This window comes from Mus caroli, chromosome 1 (assembly GCF_900094665.2).
Source record: "Mus caroli chromosome 1, CAROLI_EIJ_v1.1, whole genome shotgun sequence".
Classification (NCBI taxonomy): Eukaryota; Metazoa; Chordata; class Mammalia; order Rodentia; family Muridae; genus Mus; species Mus caroli.
The window spans coordinates 39,328,593-39,352,244 of NC_034570.1; the positions used below are offsets into that span (position 1 = coordinate 39,328,593).

Here is a 23,652-nt window from a genome sequence, read left to right on the forward strand (position 1 = left end):
CTTCCTTGACCAAGGTATCATTGAGAAGAGTGTTGTTCAGTTTCCACGTGACTGTTGGCTTTCTATTATTTATTTTGTTATTGAAGATCAGCCTCAGGCCATGGTTATTTGATAGGATGCATGGGACATTTTCAATATTTTTGTATATGTTGAGGCCTGTTTTGTGGCCAATTATGTGGTCAATTTTGGAGAAGGTACCATGAGGTGCTGAGAAGAAGCTATATCCTTTTGTTTTAGGATAAAGTGTTCTGTAGATATCTGTTAGATCCATTTGTTTTATAACTTCTGTTAGTTTCACTGTGTCTCTGCTTAGTTTATGTTTCCAGATATGTCCATTAATGAGAATGGGGTGTTGAAGTCTCCCACTATTATTGTGTGAGTGCAATGTGTGCTTTGAGCTTTACTAAAGTATCTTTAATGAATGAGGCTGCCCTTGTATTTGGAGCATAGATATTCAGAATTGTGAGTTCATCTTAGAAGATTTTACCTTTGATGATTATGAAGTGCCCCTCTTTGTCTTTTTTGATAACCTTGGGTTAGATGTCGATTTAATTTCATATTAGAATTGCTACTCCAGCTTGTTTCTTCAGACCGTTTGCTTGGAAAATTGTTTTCCTGACTTTCATTCTGAGGTAGTATCTGTCTTTTTACATGAGATGGGTTTCCTGTAACCAGCAAAATGTTGGATCCTGTTTGTGTAGCCAGTCTGTTAGTCTATGTCTCTTTATTGGGGAATTGAGTCCATTGATATTAAGAGATATTAAGGAAAATTAATTGTTGCTTCCTATTATTTTTGTTGTTAGAGTTGGGATTCTGTTCTTGTGGTTGTCTTCTTTTAGGTTTGTTGAAGGATTACTTTCTTGCTTTTTCTAGGGCTTAGTTTCCATCCTTGTATTGGTGTTTTTCCGTTATTGTCCTTTGAAGGGCTGGACTCGTGGAAAGATATTGTGTGAATTTGGTTTTGTCATGGAATACTTTGGTTTCTCCATCTATGGTAATTGAGAGTTTTGTTGGGTATAGTAGCTTGAGCTGGCATTTGTGTTCTCTTAGTGTCTGTATAACATCTGTCCAGGATCTTCTGGCTTTCATAGTATCTGGTGAGAAATCTGGAGTAATTCTAATAGGCCTGCCTTTATATGTTATTTGACCTTTTTTCCCTTGCTGCTTTTAATATTTTGTCTTTATTTAGTACATTTGTTGTTCTGATTATTATGTGTCAGGAGGAATTTCTTTTCTGGTCCAGTCTATTTGGAGTTCTGTAGGCTTTCTTGTATGTTCATAGGCATCTCTTTCTTTAGGTATGGGAATTTTTCTTCTATAATTTTGTTGAGATATTTGCTGGCCCTTTAAGTTGAAAATCTTCATTCTCATCTACTCCTATTATTTGGTCTTCTCATTGTGTCCTGGATTTCCTGGATGTTTGAGTTAGGATCTTTTTGCATTTTGCATTTTCTTTGATTGTTGTGTCCATGTTCCCTATGGAATCTTCTGCATCTGAGATTCTCTCTTCCATCTCTTGTATTCTGTTGCTGATGCTCACACCTATGGTTCCTGATTTCTTTCCTAGAGTTTCTATCTCCAGAGTNGTCTCTCTTTGGGTTTTCTTTATTGTTTCTACTTCCATTTTTAGATTCTGTATGGTTTTGTTCAATTCCCTCACCTGTTTGGTAGTGTTTCCTCTAACTCTCTAAGGGATTTTTGTGTTTCTTCTTTAAGGGCTTCTAGCTATTTACCTTTGTTTTCCTATATTTCCTTCTTAAAGTCCTCCATCATCATCATGAGAAGTGACTTTTGATCCATATCTTGCTTTTCTGGTGTGATGGTGTATCCAGGACTTGCTATGGTGGGAGAGTTTGATTCAAATGATACCAAGTATCCTTGGTTTCTGTTGCTTCTGTTCTTACACTTGCCTCCTGCCATCTGATTATCTCAAGTGCTTGCTGCCATCAATATATCTGATTGGAGCCTGTCCTTCTCATAATCCTAGTTGATTCAGGACTCCTCAGAATCCAGCTTTCTCTGTGGTCCTTTGATTGTGGGCTCCTATAAACCTGAGATTCTGGGTGCATCCGAGTTCTTGGCAGTCAAGTCCTCTGAGACCCTGAAATAGTGGTGTGACCCAGCTCCTGTTATCCTGGGATCATGTTGTCCTGAGATCCTGAGCATGTTACAGTGCCTGGAAATGGTGTCTCCTTTGAGGACCATGGAGCTATCTGGTCTGTTTGAAACCACGGTAAACCAGAACTGATCAAAAGGAACCCGAGCCTCTGGTCAGGAAAGGCTCTGGTGTCCTTGTTCCTGCTGTCACAGGCCCGTCACAATTGGATTGGAAACGATGTTGGGTTCTGCTCACCCGTTATCCTAAGATCCTGTGGAGAGTCCTCTTAGGCACCATGGGGGTGTCCGCCAACTCTGTGACCAAGGTGACCCCTCATTTTTCTTATTTGTCATTGTAAGAAGATTTATTTTTACTTTTTTTTGTTGTTGCTCTTACTTTTTATTTATTATTTACATGGTGATCTCTCCATTGAAAGTTTTGTCTGGTTATGGGAGATGGCCAGTTCAGGTTCCATATCCCTCTTTGCAAGGAGGATAGGGTTACCTTTATAGATTCCTGGGAGTATCTATTGTCCTAGATATCTAGCTTGTGTCAGAGATTCTCCCCCCACCCAGTTTGCTTTCCCTCTGTCCTCTTACCATATCAACCGTGTCCCCATCCCCATCTCTCCAGACCCAATCCCCTCCTTGTCTAATTTATTTCCACTTCTTAGTGAGATTCAATAATACCCCACTTGGGCCCTCCTTATTACTTAGCTTATTTGTCTCTGTAGTTTGTAACATGGCTGTTCTGTATTTTATGATTAATTTCCACTAATAAGTGTGAATATACCATGTTTGTCTTTTAGAGTCTGGGTTACCTCACTCAGAATAATCTTTTCTAGTTCCATTCATTTGCATACAAATTTCATGTTGTCATTAATTTTAACAGCTGAGAATACCCTGTTGTGTAAATATACCACCTTTCCTTTTACCATCCTTCCTTTGAGAGACATCTAAGTTTCCAGTTTCTGGCTACTATGAGTAAAGTTACTATGAACATAGATGATTAAGGGAACATGCAGCATGGTGGAACTTGGGTGTATGCCCAGGAGTAGTATAGCTGGGTTTTAAGGTAGATCTATTCCCAATTTTCTGAGAAAACACCAAATTGATTTCCAAAGTGGTTGTACAAGTTTGCACTCCCATCCTTTTGCTCCATATCATTTGTGGTTTTGATCTTAGCCATCCTAAGATTTAAAAGATGTTGTCTCAGAGTTGTTTTAATTTGCATTTCCCTGATGACTAAGGATAGTGAATATTTCTTCATGTGCTTGCAGCCACTAGAGTTTTCTCTTGAGAATTCTCTGTTTAGATCTGTACTCATTTTTAGTTGCATTATTTGATTTATTGATGTCTAGTTTCTTGAGTTCTTTATATATTTTAGTATCAGATTTCAGCCCTATATCAGATGTAAGGTTGGTAAAAATCTTCCCATTCTCTCAGTGGCCTTTATGTTGAGGTCTTTGACCCACTTGGACTTGAGTTTTGTGCAAGGTAATAGATATGGATCTATCTGCATTCTGTATTCAGACATGCAGTTAGACCAACATCATTTGTCAAAGGTGCTTTCTTTTTTTCATTGTATAGTGTAGATCGAAGGATTATTATTTTCTGTATATATTAATTAGTGCTGGAAAATGATATGATGGCAATCACAGTATGCTGAGAAAGTTCAGGCTTAAGTGAAGTTCTTACTAGATCAGTCTTTAAGGCTAAACAAACCAAGGTCATCTTGGGTCATCCGCCCTCTCTGAAGCTGTTCTGTAAGCAATTCTCCCAAAGAAACAGCATCAAAGCAGTCTGAGGGAGGAATAGGCTTCACAGCAGTTCTGAAGATGGATCTTGTTAATGCTGCTTCCTTGGTTATTATTTTCTGTGAAAATATAAGCTTCCACAAGTAACATGCAATTACTATCATGTCTCCTGGTTGAAGGGCCTTCTTTCTTCTTTCTTCTCAGAATTACTTTATCCCTGCCAAAAAGTACAGCCTTCCAATTTCTGCTCAGCTAATTTGCCATCAGAATTTATTAAAGCTAATCAGAGTATGTTTTAGATAGATAAAAAGGGACAGAAACACACTTGCTCACAATGTACTCCAACAGTACAGTTTTGGCTTGTTTTCTATTTATTTTATTTTATTTTTTCAAACAGAAGTATTTTTTAATTAGGTATTTTCTACATTTACATTTCAAATGCTATTCCAAAAGACCCCCATACCCTCTCCCCCCCACTCCCCTACCACCCACTCCAACTTCTTGGCCCTGGAGTTCCCCTGTACTGAGGTATATAAAGTTTGCAAGACCAAGGGGCCTCTCTTCCCAATGATGGCCGACTAGGCCATATTCTGATACATANGCAGCTAGAGACATGAGATCCAGGGGTACTGGTTAGTTCATATTGTTGTTCCACCTATAGGGTTGCAGACCCCTTCAGCTCCTTGTGTACTTTCTCTAGCTCCTCCATTGGGGGCCCTGTGTTCCATTCAATAGATGACTGTGAGCATCCACTTCTGTGTTTGCCAGGCCCCAGCATAGCCTCACAAGAGACAGCTATATCTGGGTCCTTTCAGCAAAATCTTGCTGGTGTATGCAATGGTGTCAGCATTTGGAAGCTGATTATGGGATGGATCCCCAGGTGTGACAGTCTCTAGATGGTCCATCCTTTTTGTCTCAGCTCCAAACTTTGTCTCTGTAACTCCTTCCATGGGTGTTTTTTTCCAATTTTAAGAAGGAGGAAAGTATCCACACTTTGGTCTTTGTTTTTCTTGAGTTTCATATGTTTTGCAAGTTGTATCTTGTATCTTGGGTATCCTAATTTTCTGGGCTAATATCCGCTTGTCAGTGAGTACATATCATGTGAGTTCTTTTGTGATTGGGTTACCTCACTCAGGATGATGCCCTCCAGGTCCATCCATTTGCCTAGGAATTTCATAAATTCATTCTTTTTAATAGCTGAGTAGTACTCCATTGTGTAAATTTACCACATTTTCTGCATCCATTCCTCTGTTGAGGGACATCTGGATTCTTTCCAGCTTCTGGCTATTATAAATAAGGCTGCTATGAACATAGTGGAGCATGTGTCCTTTTTACCAGTTGGAACATCTTCTGGATATATGCCCAGGAGAGGTATTGTGGGATCCTCTGGTAGTACTATGCCCAATTTTCTAAGGAACCGCCAGACTGATTTCCAGAGTGATATACAGCAGAACCCTGTCTTGAAACACCCCCCTCCAAAGAGCTGATTATTTTTATTTTATTTTTTATTTATTTTATATTTTTATTAGGTATTTTCCTCATTTACATTTCCAATGCTATCCCAAAAGTCCCCCATACCCTCCCCCCGACTCCCTTACCCACCCACTCCCACTTTTTGGCCCTGGCATTAATTTTTATTTTTTATTGGATCATGAGCAACATACCCACTGGTAAGTGGGTACACAGTCAAAAAATATGACACCGTTTCCTCCCTCCCTCCCTCCCTCCCTCCCTGCCTTCCTCTCTTCCTTCCTTTCTCTCTCCCTCAGCAAACATTAATTGTCAATAGTCTTTTAGGAAGGTGTTGGCTCTCCCGAGCCCCTCCCCCATCCATGTTGGAATGTGGATTTCCTCTACCTTGTACAGCTGCGAGTTCCTGAGTGCAGAGGCCATGTCTTGTCCAGATGTTCCTCCAGCACTCTTCCTTATCTCCTAGTTCATAGTCTTTCTACTCTTTCACACAAAATGTCCCCTGAACCCTTAGGGGCTAATCTAGAGGTCTCACTTAGGATAGAACAGTTGAGTCACTCTCAGAAGTCTAACGGTATAAATCTCTGTATTAACTACCACTCATGGAACAAAGAAGATACTCTGATGAAAAGTGGCACAAATCCACAAGTAAACATAACTCTGTAGAAGGCAATTTGAGAACATGCCTATTTAGCAAATTAGAGTAGGATATAGTATCAGTATTATGCTCCTACCCTGCGTCCCCAAGGCAAAGGAGATGGCTCAAAGGATAAAGTGCTGACTGTACATGCATGGGGACCAGTATTTTTTGGATCTCTGACATCCATGTAAAAAGTCAGACAGAGATAGCAACATCTGGAATCCCAGCACTTGAGAGGCAGAGACAGATATCCCAGGAGCTATATATCCCATATAGCTCCACTAGCCAGAATCAGTGAGCTCCAGGTTCAGCATGAGACTGCTACAATAGCATGAAGAGCCATCAAGGAAGACACCCAGGGTCAACTACAGACCACCATATGCACATATGGCAGCTTAAACTTACAGTTTTTGCATTTGGGAAGCTGATCAAGAGCCTCAGTACTGAGAGCATCTCCCATGCAACATAGTGAGTTCCAGGCCAGCATGGGTTAATGACACCCCATTAACACTAGATCAAATACCAAAACCCAAATCAAATGCAAGGGACACAATTATATGCAATTCACTTTGTTCTGGCTGTGTGTGCCTGTGTGTGTGGGAAGATCATGTTTCACTTGTTAAATGCACAACTCAAGTCCATGTGAGCAGACAAGTGTGAGCTCCTCAAAACCACACAGCCAGTGCCTGAGAGGGAGTGACTGAGCAGAGACTGTAGAGCAAATTCCCACAAGCACCAGTTACAGCCAAAAGCACTGTGACTGGAAGTTTAGTATGCAGAGGTGATTTGGTTGCAGAGTGAAAGGAAGGGAGAGAATACTGAGTAAAGGAAGAATGTGTTCAGTTCAAATTTCTCGGTCTCTATGGAAGGTTTCCCCCTTATTCTGGCAGTGCTGAGGATCAAATCTAGAATAAGTATTGCACCCATCAAAGTATTGTAAGACATGAAATTCTATAGTACTGTACTTCTGTTGTCACAGTTGCTGAAGCTGTCAACATCACACACACCTAGTCACCTGGGGTGAGGGAATATCAGTCAAAAAAAAATTATTGTCTGACTGGTCTGGGGGTGTTGTCTGTGTGACATCTTGACTGCAAATTGATGTAGAAGGGCAAAGCTACTGTGGCCTATGCCATGCCTGAGGAGGTGGATCTGCAGTGTATAAGAAGCTAACTGAACAACAGACAGGGAACAAGCAAGAAAGCCCATCCTCCCAGTCTCTGCTTTAGTTCATGCCTTTAGCTCCTGCCCTGGCTTCCCTCTGTGATGAATGGTGAATGGTAAGCTGAAATAAACACACTCCTCACAAGTGCTCTGGCCCATTAGTAACAGGGAAGCAAACTAGGCCATCTGTCCAAATAGACATGAAAACAATACAGAAAAGATTTAAATGACAGCCAGTGGTGGTGATGGCAGGGTTGCTTTTAATCCCAGCACTTGAGAGACAGAGGCAGGAGGATCTCTGTGAGTTCAAGGCCAGCCTGGTCTAAAGTGTGAGTTCAATGGTAGCCAGGGATATTACACACAGAAACCTTATCATGAAAAACCAAACAAAAACTGAAAAGATTTAAATAACTAAAGTCACAAAAGTAAAGAATTTAACTTTATTAAGTCATGACTTCGGCCTTTACACTGACTTAAAAAAATGTTTAGAATATTTTTGAAAGTGAATATGCACAATAAATAGAAAATACACTGTGCAGTGTTGGAGACATATTAACTACTTATTTATCTGTTGCCTACAGTGGCAGGCAAAATTTTGACACAATCAGCATTTGAAAGTGGAAAGCACTTGGAAGGAAGTTTCACATGTCTAGAAAAGTAGCTCAGAGCTCTGGACCACTCACCAAATAAAACAAAAAACAAAACAAAACAAAAATCCCACTGAGTACATCTGGGCAGCAACTTCCCAACAACACTGAATCATCGACTGCTACCCTAAGAACAATTTAAAATACCCAAAGTGCTAAGACTTCATTATCAGTACTTTAAATCAAAGTCTTAACATTAAGTATATGATTACTCAAGTACCCTAAGCCATATGGCATGCCAAATAACAATAAGTTACAAATAATCTGAACCTAATAACTTAAAAGTGATATGGTTAATAAAACACACATTGTATCTCAGCTAACCTTTTCATGTAAGGTGAGAATTAAAGAGTGTTCTTCTGTGTACTCAAAAGAGGAATGTGGCAACAGTGATGACATCTGTTATTATAAAGGGGGACAGAGCCTGTAAATGTACATGATAATTAGAGTCACACTTGATTGAAGAAATAATTCTATGTACAAGTGGGTCCATATTCACTGTACATATTTTCAAGGCTTAGAATCAAGGCAGGTTTAACAAATGCTTTCTGACTTCTCAATAGATGGTGAAAGGACTTCCTAAAAGTGAACAAACTAGTCAAGAGTAGGTGGAGGCAGCTTGTATTTTCCTCTTAGGTATGACTAATTTCAAGAATCATTAATTCCTGAGGTATGTTTGTCTCTGGACCATACAGTTTACATGCTCTTCTTTCAAAGGCTGCTGCCATTTGTTTCAGAACTTCATTGAAGAACAGTGTAGTGAGCTGAGAGTGCAGAGGGAGCAAAATTCAAAAGAAATGGAAAAATCTAAGGTACAAGTTCTTGGATAGCCAGGAAGATCTGGGTTAAAACGCCAAATAGTCTCCAAATGATTGAAAAATTTCCCATCAATATAAGATGCCTTTACCAAATGTGGTTTTACTAAGGTTACTATTGATGTGGGAACCCAATTTCTAATCAGGTTTTACAATATCCAGATCTCCTTGTTATTATATCTGATTTTTAACACCAAGGTATTAAATGCTGGTAGTCCTCTATTCCTGATACTACAGCACACATTTCTCCCATTGAGTACTCTATAATTCTCTTCTCTAAATACCTCTTGTTTGTTTTCTAATGGCTCAGTGATTCTGAAGAAGGTTCTTGCACAGATCTCTTTAGGCAATACTGAGGCACATGGTGGAAGGGTGGTATATCAGTATAACACTGGGTGGTAAGTATCTGACATTGCGCGCAGATCCCCAAGCCGGGGCTTCCGTCACTGTGGTTTACTTCAGAAGGCACCTGATGCCACCCTCTCCAGGACCCTCTTTAGTTTTGGCTTCTTTGTCAAAAATCAAGTGTCTACAGGGATGTGGATTTACTTCTGGTTCTTTGATATGATTCCATTGATTAACCTGTCTGTTTTTATGCCCATACTGTTAAGTTTTCATCACTATTGCTTTGTAGTACAGCTTGAAATCAGGGATAGTGACACTTACAGAATTCCTTTTAATGTACAGGATTGTTTTTAGATATGCAGGGAAGATTTTTACCCCATATGAAATTGGAAGGTGTTGCTTGTGGGGAATTGCAGGCTGGTCTCCAGTTGAGCTGAGGTCTGAACCCCAAAGGATGATAATTCACCTTCATGACATGGTAGGCATTCCCTCATGCTCCTAGAACTCTGGATCCTGCCTAAGTTACCACACCACCACCACCACCACCACCACCACCCCCGTGCCCCAACAGCCCCCACAAGAGAAGCATGGCTAGAAGTCATGTTAGCAATGGCCCAAGCTTCTGACCTTCAGGCTAAACACCTCCCCAGTTACCTAGCAACAGTAAAGACCATAAAAAGGGCTGTTCAGCCCCACCTTGCTCTCTTTACTTGTCTTTCTCACTCCTTTGTTCTCTTACCTCTCACTTCTCTCACTCCTCTCTCCTCTTTCCTTTCTCTTTGTCTTCTCCTCTCCTTTCTCCTCTCCTCTCTCCCTCTTACTCTTTTTCCCTCTAGCCTTCTCTCTCTCTCTCTCTCTCTCTCTCTCTCTCTCTCTCTCTCTCTCTCTTTCTCTCCTCTCTTTCCCCCTGCATTTCTATAATAAAGCTCTAAAACCATAGAGAGTCTCTGCTCATCAAGACCTGCTGCACTCACTCTGGTCAGTGTTGGGAACCTCTTCCCTCATCCCTCTCTCTCATAACCCTGGTGGCTTTAGCAAAGTAGCTCTGGGAACCCCAGGTAGGGCTTCCCCTTGACACCCCCTGAAGAGTGGGTCTGAGGAGATGCCCACCTGGGGATGAGTAGAAAGTTCATGGCAGCTCTCCCACGCCTGACAAACCAGAGAATAGGTAAAACTTTGGTAGGTTGTGGGTTCCCCTTCCCCCTCTTCCCATCGGGCCCCCTTTTTTAGTTCCCAATAGTTCCTTTTCAAGGTCTGTCATGAATTGTGTTGTAATTTTGATGGGAATTGTGTTGAATCTACAGATAGTTTTTGATACAGTGGCCATTTTTATTATCCCATAGATCCGATGAGCATGGGAAATCTTTCCATCTTCTAATATTGTCTTCAATGTCTCTCTAAAGTAACTTAAAGATCTTTTCATACAGGTCTCTTTCACTCGCTGGGGTTTTTCTGTCTTGTGTGGCTTCTAGGGTTTTGGGTGTAAAACTTGTCTCTGGGATTCCTATTATGAGCATGGACTGGGATCCTTGGTGCCAGAGTGACCTCCTGGAAAGCAGACCGAGTTGTGGGCTGGTAAATGAAGCACAGGGAACAGTGCAGTTTACTACTTTTGGGTGTGCTTTAATGGTCTTTGGTTGACAAGCGCTTGGGATGACACCAGAGCTGTTTGTTACTGGTGCTGGGAGATCTCAGGGAATGCAGGCAGAGTTGTAGGCCAGAAAATGGAGTACAGGGTACAGGATTTAGCTTAGAGCTGTTAGGTTTTCTTTAGGAGGACTGGGTTAACAAGTCATTCAAGGGAAGGGATCTTATCTAGCTGTTCCTGGTACTGCATGCCTCTGGCAATGTAGGTGGAGTTGTGAGCTGGGAAAATGGACCACTAGTGAATGAGCTTTTTGATGGGTTCTTGGATTTTGATATGTAAAACTTTATTGAGGATTTTTACATATATGTTCATAAGAAAAATATTATATAATTATCTTTCTTTATTGGATCTTTACACAGTTTGGGTATAAGGGTAACTGTGGCCTTATAAATGAATTGGGAAATTTTTCTTCTGTTTCTATTTTGTGAAATAATTTGAAAACTATTTTCATTAATTCTTCTTTGAAAGGGCTGTAGAATTCTGTGCTAAACAATCTAGTGCTAGGCTTCTTTGGGTTCAAGGGTTTTTAATTGTTGCTTCTTTTGCAATGTGAGTTATATGTTTGTTTAAATCCCGCATCTGATCCTGATTTATCTTTGGAAACTAGTATGCATCGAGAAAATTTTCAATTTTCCTTAGATTTTCTAATTTGTTGGATTATAGGTTTTTAGAGTTATGTCCTTATGATTCTCTGGATTTCCTTGGTTCCTGTTGTTTTGTTCCCATTTCTTTCTAATTCTGTTAATTCGGATATCCTAGCCATCTTTTAGTGAGCTTATATAAAGATTTGTCAGTCTCATTTTTTTTAACAGAACAATTTGTTTTATTGATTCTTTGTATTTTGTTGCTGTGGTTGTTCTTTCTATTTTATTAGTTTCTGCCCAAGTTTGATTGATTTTTGCTATTTACTCCCTTCATGCGTGATTTCTTATTTTTGTTCTAGAGCTTCCAGGTGTGCTGCTCAGATACTAGTATGAAATATAAGCAATATTTTTTTATGAAGGCACTTAGTGGTATGAACTTGTCTCTTAGAACTATCTTTATTATGATCCATAAGTTTGAGTATTGTGATATTCATTTTCATTCAGTTGATTTCTTTTTTACTTTTTGTCTTTATCCATGTTTCATTCAGTAGAGAGTTCTTCGTTTTCTATGAACAACTTTTGCTTTTTTGTTATTTGCAGTGCTGTGACTATCCAGCTTTAATCTGTGGTGGTTAATAAGAATGTAGGGTTTTATTTCAATTTCTTTTTTTGTATCTGTAAAGACTATCTTAGTGTCCCAGTATGTGCTTAATTTTGGAGAAAACTTTAAGAGGTGCTGAGAAGAAAGAATATTCTTTTGTTTTGAGGTGAAATATTCTGTAAATATATGTTAGGCTCATTTGATTTATAATCACAGTTATCTCTAGCATTTATCATCTTTGATTATTTTTTGACTGGATGATATGCCTATTGGCAAGAGTGAGCTACCAAAATTTCTCCCTAAGTATATGATGGCCAATTTATACCTTATGGTATAGTAGTGTTTCTTTTATGAACCTGTACTTTTGTGTTTGGGGCATAGATATTACAAATTATAATGTCGTTTTGGAGAATTTTTCCATTGATGAATATGTAATTTCCTTCTCTATATCTTCTGATGAGTTTTGGTTTGAAGTTTACCTATTCAGATATTAAAATGGCTACATCAACTAGCTTTTTAGTTCCATTTGCATGGAGTAACCTTATCCATCATTGTACTCTGAAATGATGTGTTTTCTTGATTTTAAAGAGTATTTCCTGGATGCAGCAGCAGAAAGATGGATTCTCTTTTTACATCCATTTTGTTAGTATATGTCTTTTTATGGAGAAGTATAACAAATGATGTGGAGAAATATTAGTGAGGAGTGTTTTGTTCCTGTTATTTTGTTGTTGTTGTTGTGGTGGTGGTGGTGGTGGTGGTGTGTGTTTGTGTGTGTGTGTGTGTGTTTAGCTATATTGCTTAGGCTCCTGGTAGTTTACATGCATACACTTGCCCAGGAACTATATGGTTTCACAAATGGAAGATATATATATATATATATATATATATATATATGTCTTATGTATTATGTATACATATACACAGATGGGGGAAGGGGAAGGGGAAGGGAGAGGCGGAGAGGGAGAGAGAGAGAGAGAGAGAGAGAGAGAGAGAGAGAGGCAGAGAGAGAGAGAAAGAGAGACCAGTTAATTCTAAAATGCCTTGGCTACAACAGTAGCTGAGCACTCCTAAACCATCCCCTTCTACCTCCAGGCCCAATCCTAGAAGTGGCCAGTAGCCCCCCCACCTGAATTTTTGCATGGCCTGTGGGTTTTTCTCCTGCAGCTCCTACATCCATTTCTATCCCACACTTCAGGGCAATCCTCTGTCTATTTTTCTCTCATCTGTCCTAGACCGTGCAAATCTAAGGGTCGCACCTGGTCTTCCTTTGCACAACTACTGGCTGCTGGCATCTTTATTTATCAATCAAAAACGAATTGGGTACAAGGACCTTTAGGGACCTTTAGTGTTTGGACAAGCAGATTCCCAAATGAATCAAAACATTGGAACCAATGTCCAATGTGCATGTGTATGTGTGTTTCCACTTTTTTGTTTGCTGATCTGGTATTGTTTATTAAATGAATTTTCTTGGGTGCAGCTAACACTTTAGGTTGAAATTTTCCTTACAGCTCTTTCTGTAGGGTGCATTTGTAGATAGATATTTCTTAATTTTTGTTGTCTTGACCTTACCACCACTAGCAACACCCAGCCTCAGCACTCCTAAAACTTTTGAGCTAATGTCCCTTGTTGATGCTTCCCATGTACCACTGTCTTGACTAGGGCCTCTTAGTTCCCTATCATCACACCTGCAATAGTATGAGGGATATAATAAAGGACACAACCAGAGTAACCAGATCCAGTGGAGGGCAAACACCTGTGAAGCAACTGCCATGTTGGTGACATTTACTCTTGGGAAAGAGAGAGTTCCTGAAACAAAAATGGCGGCTAGCCACTAGAAGGTGAAGGTCAATCCTGGCTCTCGGTAGCAGTGGTGATCAGGCTTGAAGGGGCTGTAAATAGACATGCCCAAGTACTGAGATATCGTCTCTGTTAGCATGGTCAGCTTTATATTCAGCTTGTCCACTTAGGCTTTGGCAACTGCCTTATCAAGCTTCTTAGGCAGAATGTGAACTCAAACTAGGAATTTATCTGGTAAAAGCATGTTTAGTCTGTGCCACCACCTGGTTCATGAAAGAGTTGTTCATCACAAAGCTGGGGTAGCCCACAGCACAACTCACACTGACAGCAGGCTTACAGCCAGCAGAATGATTTGTTGTCTATTCTTCAGCCACTAGAGGGTCACCTGGGGCTGGACCCTCACCTTCTCCCCGCCCCTTACTTTCCTTCTCCATGGCCCTCACATAGAGCCCTCACACAGAGCTAATTCACATCATCTTCACATCAAAGTGTAGAATGTTCCACACAATAGCATAGTCCTTCTGTTTGCAGTTCCAGCCTAGGATGATACCAACACAGCCTCTAGTGGTAACAAAGATGTTGCCCTTCCTACAGGCCTCTTCCTCAGTAGTCACCTCATAACCTTCCATTGTAACCTGCAATGTACTGATGGGGTCAATCTAGGTTATAATGACTCAGACTCCAAAACCATTCATCTCTTGGTAAGAGCCCTTGCCCATATCACTATAGCCTGCTACCACTGTCACCTTACTCACAATCATCACATCTGTGGCCTATTTCATCCTATGAGGGATTCTATTAGTCATAGACATTGTCAAACTTGTTTTTGGTGAAAGAATCATTAACAATGATGGCAGACACCTTCAGTATCCCATTGGCCATCATCTTGTAGAGGTTGTAAATTTCAGTTGTGTTCTCCTCAGAGATGTCTCAGATGCCTGACAGAAGCTGTGGGTATATGGTGTAGATGAAGTTAGTTAGGTGACCACCATCATCCCGAATTAATTTGAAGGATTCATCCTTGAAGTGCAACATCTGCTAAATGTACCACAATACTACTCTACTTCTCATCTGTCTTTCCCTTACAGGCAAACACTGGAATGCTGGCCTTCACAATGATAGCCACTACATGGTCCTGACTAGAAAAGATCTTGCAGCTGGGCTACCACACCTCAGCACCCATGGCCATGAAAGTCTCAATAAGGACAACAATCTCTAAAGTAGTGTGCAGGCAGCCAGCAATGTAAACACTCTTCAGTGGCTTGGAGGCTGAGTACATCTTCCCCATGCACATCAAACCTGGCTTCTCATCTTGACTGTATTCAGGGTCTTTTGACTGCAAGTAGCCACTCTAAAGTCAGAAATTTTGTTGTTCTTCTGCTAGGACTGATCAACTCAGTGAAGGAGAATGGGTGGCTACTGAATCTATTTCAACTTTCAGATTTTGAACTCTTTCAATAATTTCCTTCCACTGTTTATGTTTCCCTAGATTTCTTTAAAAGATTTATTCATTTCCTTTTTAAGGACTTCTAGCATATCCATAAAGACATTGTAAAGTCTTTGTCTTGTGTTTCAGCTCTATTGTAATATTCCAGGCCTGCCATAGTAGGAGTATTGACCTCTAGTGGAGTCATAAAATATACTGTAACTGATTGTCTTTTTATATTTGGTGTTCAAGTGTCTGGTTTGGAAAGATTGTAATTCTAGGTGCTGAAATATGGTCTTGCCATTATTGGTAGATGTTTTATTTCTTGAAATGTGTTGCCTTCTTTGGTTCTTAGGCGAGTGTGGTGGCAATGTGTTGTCTGTGATCTTAGGAACCTTTTAGAGGTATAGAATTTGGTGGCTGGTAATGATGTAGTTGCTGATGATGGATAGTTGAAGGAGGGGTGGGGTTAACACCTGGGAGCTGAGAAGATCCATTTTGTGCTTGAAGAATCAGCTGAATAAACATATTTTAAAAGGAAAAGTCCTGACACTATAACCAATAAACTTAATGGTTCAATTACCAGGAAATACAAAAGTATCATATGGTTCTATTTTTTGCTTCTTCTTTTAGGATGTCCAGGCACTGTTGCACATCAAGCGGGAAGAATGAAGTTGAGCTGAGTTCAACAGTCCATGTCTTCCCTTAGGATGTTTGGGCCCTGGTGCACACACCAGGTGGGAAAGGATGAACTGAAGTGTGGAACAGATGGGTCAGCAGAATTCTGTACTGGGGGCTTGGGGGGACAGAGAAATCTCCAAAGATTTCAGTGTTATCAGTTTTCAATGTTACATCTCTTTTAGAAAATAGCTCTCTTAGATGATAGTCAATAAAACAGCTTGTACTCTTTTTATCTGGGGAGAACATGGACTATATAAACCTTGGAGTGGGGGAAGGGGCTCTTCTTAGGGTGAAGATTTATTGGCTGAGGTTAAGGTTCTAGTGACACCTCAGTTGCATGAGAAGCATTCTGTAGGTCAAAGGAAGAAGAGGAAACCAGGCTAAGAAAAGGGAGTCCTGCATTTTGTGCTGAGCTCAGGAACGCAGTCCAGACATGGTATACTACAACCTTAGTAGCAAGGTGTAAAACTATCAAGCAAGAATCTGAAACATATTTTAAAGAAATATTGGTTCAATGGAAGCAAATTTTGAACATAAGCTACTAATTTTTAAAGGTTCACTTATGTTAGACACCAGAAAGAAAGGCAATAATTATTTTTTAAAGCCAAGACTAGATAACTAAAAGTCACAGTATGGAAATTAATTTTCAGATAGGAGTCTAAAGTTGGCTTTAAATGTAAAGGATAGAGGATAAAGCATAAAGGATGAAAAGTTACATAAGAAATTCAATCAACTTTGAACAATTTCTGTCTATGTATATTCACTAATGTTACTCATGCCATAGCTTCTGAGAATCTCATCCTGAGGTATTTCAAAGAGATGAAAAGTATAGTGGGAAAACTAAAGAGAACCCATGGAGAAACATTTGAAATCATTTATGGCAAAGAATTCCAAATGAAAACAAAATACATGATGGTGTTTCAACAAGTTTGAAGCATGACATAAGGACTAGATAAAACCTGACCGATATAAGACTAGGATAACATTTACTCAAAATTTAATGAGATGATTCAAAACATTTGGAGGCAAAAGCATGGTCACAGTCCAGATGATTTTCATAAAATCCTAGGGATAAGAGAAAAAGAAGAGAAATCTGTACATCCTGAGGAAGAATGCACACTTACACTTAAAATATTGAGGTATCATTGAGTTTATTCCAAAGAGGACCAGAGAATTTTAAGGAAAAGTACAACACATTCAAGAGAGCAAATAATCCTCTGAGGTCTCTGGAAAGTAAGAATGCATTTTCTCCATGAGTTTTAAGATCTCTTGGAAAGGGGCAACCTCCACTGAATCATCGGTGGACTTTCAAGCTCACTGCTGCTATCTCTGGTGGGAAAGTTTCCCAATGTAGCTGGGAAGATGCAAGTTACCCGCCCCTTCATCCAGGGATCAACTTTATTCTCTGACAAAAGATAAAGAAAATTTTGATGATTATTAGCAGTTCATCTTTTGAAAAGATGAGTTTAAGCAATATAAAGAATGCTATCCTTTTTTATCATTTGTAAGTCTACAGCAGTAGCTAAAGATGAAAGCAAACCTGCATCTGGATGGTTGAATTTCTTCTGTGATCACCTAGGGAGCACCTATATTGCACAAAGAAAATTGGTAAACATTGCCCACCAGGATATGAAGGATACTGAGTTTCTCAAAGAAGCCATGAGTGCAGCTTCAGAGCCTGTAGTGAGCAAGTAGAAGAGGATAGTTTCAATATGCCCATAGCTGAATTGGTTCCTAAAATTGTGAATATTCTCTCTAAATAACCTGTGGCTGCTGTAAAAATGTCTATAAAGTCATCTGCTTTAACTGTGTTCATACACTTACAGGTTGGAGAGAATGGAATGACACATTATGGTGTTCTTCATGCCAGGAAGCATGTTCCATCTAGTTAAGTAACTAAATAGCTTTCACTGAGAATTGGGAAGAGAATGAAGAAAGTAAACATCTACTCAACTACCAATATGGAAGAGAAACTAAGTAAGATGAAAATCTGGAACTGATTAAATCAAAACCGATGTGAAATAATTTAAAAACATAAATGGCTCATAAACACCAGTGACCAGATACTAACATGTCAATAATGAAGCCAAAATGAAACTCAATAGAACGTCATTAACAGTTTTTAATAAAAATTTTAATTAATAATTTAAATTTAATATTAAATTTAAAGTATTTTAATAATCTATATAGAATACTGTAGTGTATTTTAATAATTTTAATGCAGCTTTAATAAAGTTTTAATAAACATTTAAAATTAAAATTTCAATTAAAATAAAATTATAACATTGTAAATGAAAATTTTATATCCTATAGATACAAGTGGTATTCCTTGTATCTACATTTAAACTGTGGTAATTTTGCTTGAAATCTTACAATTTTTTTTAATTACTTGTATTTTTTTTAAAATCTACTTCTAGTTTTTGAAAAAATATATTGTACACTAGCATGAATAGAATATTAAGGTAATATTTATATATGATAACATATATTTAATTATATAATAGATAAAACAGATATTAAAACAAACCGTGGTAAAAATGAGAAGGATACAAATACTTCTTTACCCTTCCTTTGCAAAACTCCAGATAACAATCAAAAAAGAAACAATATCAGGGAAAATAACAATTCTGACATAGAAAAACAGTGAGGACCACAAACCTCAAATGATTGCATATACTTGGCAATCTTGAACTTGGATGAGGGACATGCTGACAGTTGATGCTGGTTGCTTTTTAGCCAAGTACATATTTTTTGAAACCTACCAACTTTGATACAATTAAACACAACTGTAGCTTAATCATGGGGAGCAAACATAATTTTACATCTAAACAAATTTCCTGTGGAAAATGCAGGAAGAAGCGTAGGTTGGAAAGATGAGGTAGGGAGCCTATGAGAAAATGAACTGATAGTAATGTATTTTATTTAAGATTTGATTTTAGCTCACAGAGATTTTACAAAATGAAGTAAAAGTAGGGGAGGAGTGGAGCTGGGAAAGCAGGGATAACTAGACAACAAAACCGAATGAGCACAGGGACCCGAATAGAGGAGTTAGGGGGAAGACTGAAGGAGCTGAAGGGGTTTGCAGCTCCATAGGAAGAACAACAACATCAACCAACTAGACCTGCCCATCCCCCAGAGCTCCCAGGGGCTAAACCACCAACCAAAGAGAACACATGGAAGGACCCATTGCACCAACTGCATATGTAGCAGAGGACACCCTTATCTGGCATCAATGGTAGAAGAGGCCCTTGGTCCTGTGAAGGCATGATGTCTCAGCTTAGGCGAATGCTAGGTGAGGCTGGAGGGGGTGGGTGGGTGGAGAGAGCACCCTGATAAAAGCAAGGGGTAGAATAGGGGGGTTGTGGAGGGGAAACTGGGAAGGGGGATAACATTTGAAATGTAAATAAAATAACCAATAAAAAATACAAAACAGAAAACAAACAAAACAACAACAACAAAATGACTAATCATTTCTGGGCAACTTGAGAGTCTTTTAAAGAACAAAAGTAGAGGGAAGCTGTGCCTTCAGTATAAAAGTGAACAATAACAAAAGGGTAGAAATGTGTGTGTTCCAGAAAATTATCATCCTGTTCCTGTTTTCCACTGGTCTTTACATGATGTTTTTCTGGCAACCTAACATCATTCACTGATGACTTTCAATCAGAAAGAAACTAGTGGTGTTCCTATATATGAAGCTTGCCAAACAAGCTGAATACCTACTGAATGGAAAAATAAGTGCCATTGATTACAGTGAAAATACACCACCAAACCACAGGTAACATGCAAATTAATCATTTATAATCTCAAAATAATTAGTTAATGTCACTTATTCTAGAAAAGTAAAGCACAAAGGATACATATCGAATGAAAAAGTCACAGAACCATAGAAATGAAAAGCCTATAAACAGCTTGGGGAAGAAATAAGGCGTAATTTTAAAATGTTAATGTTACCACAGAAACAAAGGAGAATAGAATTATTGAAGTGAGATTAGAAACATATGGATATGTTTGAGGCAAGACAAGTAACAAAAGGAAAATGCCAACTAATTAAAAAGTACTTCAAAATGTTAAATTTGAGGTAATAAAGAACATCTGGGCCACACATGATTGTTATAAAAAGAACCGAATGAATACTGTATTCTAGTATATAGAAGGTTAAGACTTAAACTGAGAAAAGAAGACTGGGAAGTAAAGATTTAACAGGCATACTACTTTGCAGAGAAAGTTGGAGAACATATCAGACATGTCATCTGGGTTTCATGTCACTTGTACTTGGTACACAAATGAAGAACAGCCTCTTAGGACAGGAAGCACACAGTACATTCATTCCATCTAAAGAGCAGTGAGAGGAAACAAAAATAACTCTTCAATTTTACCTCAGGAAGTCTCTTCAAGTGGAGCAGCTCTACATAGTACAAAACAAGAAAATAGAATTATTCCATGATGTCTAAGCTAAAGATAACTCATTCTAAAGAGCTCAGTATGAAAGTGACTGCCTTTAAGTACTGTAGAAAGAAACTTCTGTGGAATAATGAGTCTTTTCCATTCAACTAGTTGATCTTCTAGCTATTGTTCAGAGTTGAAGAATGAATAGGTACAATGATTCAAGAAATCAGACTTGTATACAATTCAATTTTAAATTTCATGACGGAAAAATAAATATAAAAGTAAGCCTATTTGACTTCATACTAAAAGCATCAATATTGAAATTAGTACAATTTCAGATAAATGATCAGCACCCTCAAGGATGATACAAATAAGCAGATACACTCAAACTAGGACCTTATAAGCTGAGTAAGCAACAAAGAATAATCAGTGATGAAAATAGATGAGAAACTCAGCAATATGAAAGAAAAAGTCAGCAAGAAAATTGAGGTTTGAAAATTCTGAATAGGAATATTGGAAACAAAAACTGGAATTAAACAGTACTAAAAGTACATTACCTATGGGTTTGACTACATAAGAGCAATGTCCACTGAGATGGGAGAAAAATAGTGAGGAAATGCTGTACTCAACAAGGAAAAGCAAAATGAAAGGAAGTGAACATGACCACAGCACTCAAGAACTCTGATATATGATCAAGAGAAAAAAACCTAGGGAAAAAAAAAACCTAGAAAAAAACCTAGAAAATGTGGTACACTTACACAATGGAGTACTACTCAGGTATTAAATACAATGAATTCAGGAAATTATTAGACAAATGGATGGTTTTGGAGGATATCATCCTAAGTGCAGTGACCGAATCACAAAAGAACACACATGGTATGTACTTACTGATAAGTGGATATTAGCCCAGAAGCTCAGAATACCCAAGATACAATTTGCAAAACACATGAAACTCAAAAAGAAGGAGGATGTAGGTGTGGACAGTTTGATCCTTCTTAGAAGGGGGAACAAAATACTCATGGAACGAGTTACAGAGACAAAGTTCAGAGCAGAGACTGAAGGAAGGACTATCCAGATACTGCCCTACCTGGTGATCCATCCCATATACAACCACCAAATCCAGACACTATTGCAGATGCCAACAAGAGCTTGCTGACAAGACCCTGATATTGCTGTCTCCTGAGAGGCTCTGCCAGTGCCTGAGTAATACAGAAGTTGATGCTCACAATCATACATTACAGGGAGCACAGGCTATCCAATAAAGGAGCTAAAGAATGTACCCGATGAGCTGATATGTTTGCAGCCCCATAGGAGGAACAACAATATGAACTAACTAGTAATCCCAGAACTCCGTGGGATTAAACCTCCAATCAAAGAAATGACATGGAGAGACTCATGGCTCTAGCTGCATATGTAGCTGAGGATGGCCTAGTTGGTCATCAGTGGGAGAAAGGGCCCTTGGTCCTGTGAAGGTACTATGCCCCATTATAAGGGCATGCCTGGGCCAGGTGAAGGAAGTAGGTGGGTTGGGGAGCAGGAGAGGGGAGAGGATAGGGGATTTTTGGAGGGGAACCAGGAAAGGGGATTTAAATGCAATTAATATATATATATATATGTATGTATATATAATAAAAATATTTACACATGGAAAAAAATAGAAGCAAAACAACCTTAACACAAAAAACTGGAAATGTCACAGCATATGTCTCCCAATTATAGTACAGAGGTTTGGTAAAACCACCCATAGACCAAGACTTGTAGTCAACAGCACAATGCTGATTTTGGGAAAAATATTCTTCCCAAGGGAGAAGCCCCCTGATTAGTGATACAATACCAAGTGATGAGCCCTAAAATCGTACATGCACAATAATACTAGTTTAATCTGAATAAGTTATATTTACATATTTATGTATTAGTGTGCATGTATGTGTGCTATGTGTAAAACAATAAAAATTAAGAAAAACAGGCTACGATGTTGAGAGGGAGCAAGTATGAAAAATGACACAATTATATTTTAATTTTAAAATATAAAAATTTATAATAAAAAATATTTGTTTCTGATGTGTAAAGTTTCCTTGCCTATGCCAATGTGTATTGGTATCTCTTGATATGAGTCAGCAAAGAAGAATAATGATAATAACTGAACTTCAGTGCCTTTAAATTGTAAATTTTGTAAACAGTACTTCAAGCCAGGCATTGGAAATAAAGTAAAACTGGTGATAGAGAGAATACTGGAAATAAACATTTTTAATATTTGTCATGTTTATCTCAGAACATGAAACACCTGGAATGAAGTCAGAAGATTATCATTGACAGTTCAGTTTAACTGGAAGCTTTCTGAGTCAGACATTTGACCATTACACAAATGAAGAGATAAAGTTAACAATTTTAGTAGCATTAGACCTATTGGCACACATATGTTCAGTTCTCTAGGATAAAAAAATGAAAATAATAAGGAAGAATTCTACAAAAATTACACATCAATTGAAAATACTAGAGCTCACAGTTGAATCATGCATTAATCTGAAAAACAGCTAATAAAATAACTTAATCAATAAAATGTAAAATTGAGAAAATGGTTTTGAATATATTGAAGCAGAATCATAAAATTTAGATACAACAAAATGTACATTTAATCCCGAAGAAAAAAATTAATGAATGTTCAGTTACATATCCATATATACTGTCAGGTAATATAAATATATTTGTTTCTATTTCTGTATACTCAATACATATTTTACTTTATTATGTTACTTAAATTTGTATATTTCACTTATCTGTTTTAATATACTTAGAAGATAAGAGACCATTACACTGTTAAATTCCTAAATTTAGATACCATATTCTTAAAGAATAAAATTCAATATTGAATAACATTTTGTAGTTTGACAACAATAATTATTTTTTCATTATTCAATGTTTTAATATTATAATTACATATTAAACAGCTGTCTTAGACTATGATATGATGTGGGCTTATGCAAAAGGTTGCTGAACAGTAAGAAGTTTAGTAGACTCCTGAACTTACTGAAATTTTTGAATGGCAGCTATGTCAGGTTAATTCTGTGACAGCACAATCAATGCCAGCATATTTTAAATTACTTTTATTTTCAGCAACATTTAATGTTAGTTGATACAGGAACCACGTTTTGCATCTGAAAAAAAAAGTTGTTTATTTCTTCATTTCTCATGTTCCAGACTTACCCATAAGCTAGGAAGTTTTGCCCCATCAGAATGGCTATCTTACCAAGAGCTATCTACAGATTCAATGCAATCCTCATCAAAATTCCAACTCAATTCTTCAATGAATTAGAAAGAGCAATCTGCAAATTCATCTGGAATAACAAAAAATCCTAGGATAGTAAAAACTCTTCTCAAGGATAAGAGAACATCTGGTGGAATCACCATGCCAGACCTAAAGCTCTACTACAGAGCAATTGTGATAAAAACTGCATGGTAATGGTATAGCTACAGACACATAGAGCAATGGAATAGAATTGAAGACCCAGAAATGAACCCACACACCTATGGTCACTTGATCTCTGACAAGGGAGCTAAAACCATCCAGTGGGAAAAAGAGAGCATTTTCAACAA

The 23,652-nt window shown here is 38.2% G+C and overlaps 2 pseudogenes; both read right to left on the reverse strand.

The window, feature by feature from the left end:
- Positions 1-8,407: 8,407 nt before the first annotated feature.
- On the reverse strand, positions 8,408-9,040 carry LOC110295061 (annotated as a pseudogene).
- A 4,559-nt stretch (positions 9,041-13,599) lies between these two features.
- The window catches only part of LOC110295069, a 24,624-nt pseudogene continuing 14,571 nt past the window's right edge, over positions 13,600-23,652 (reverse strand).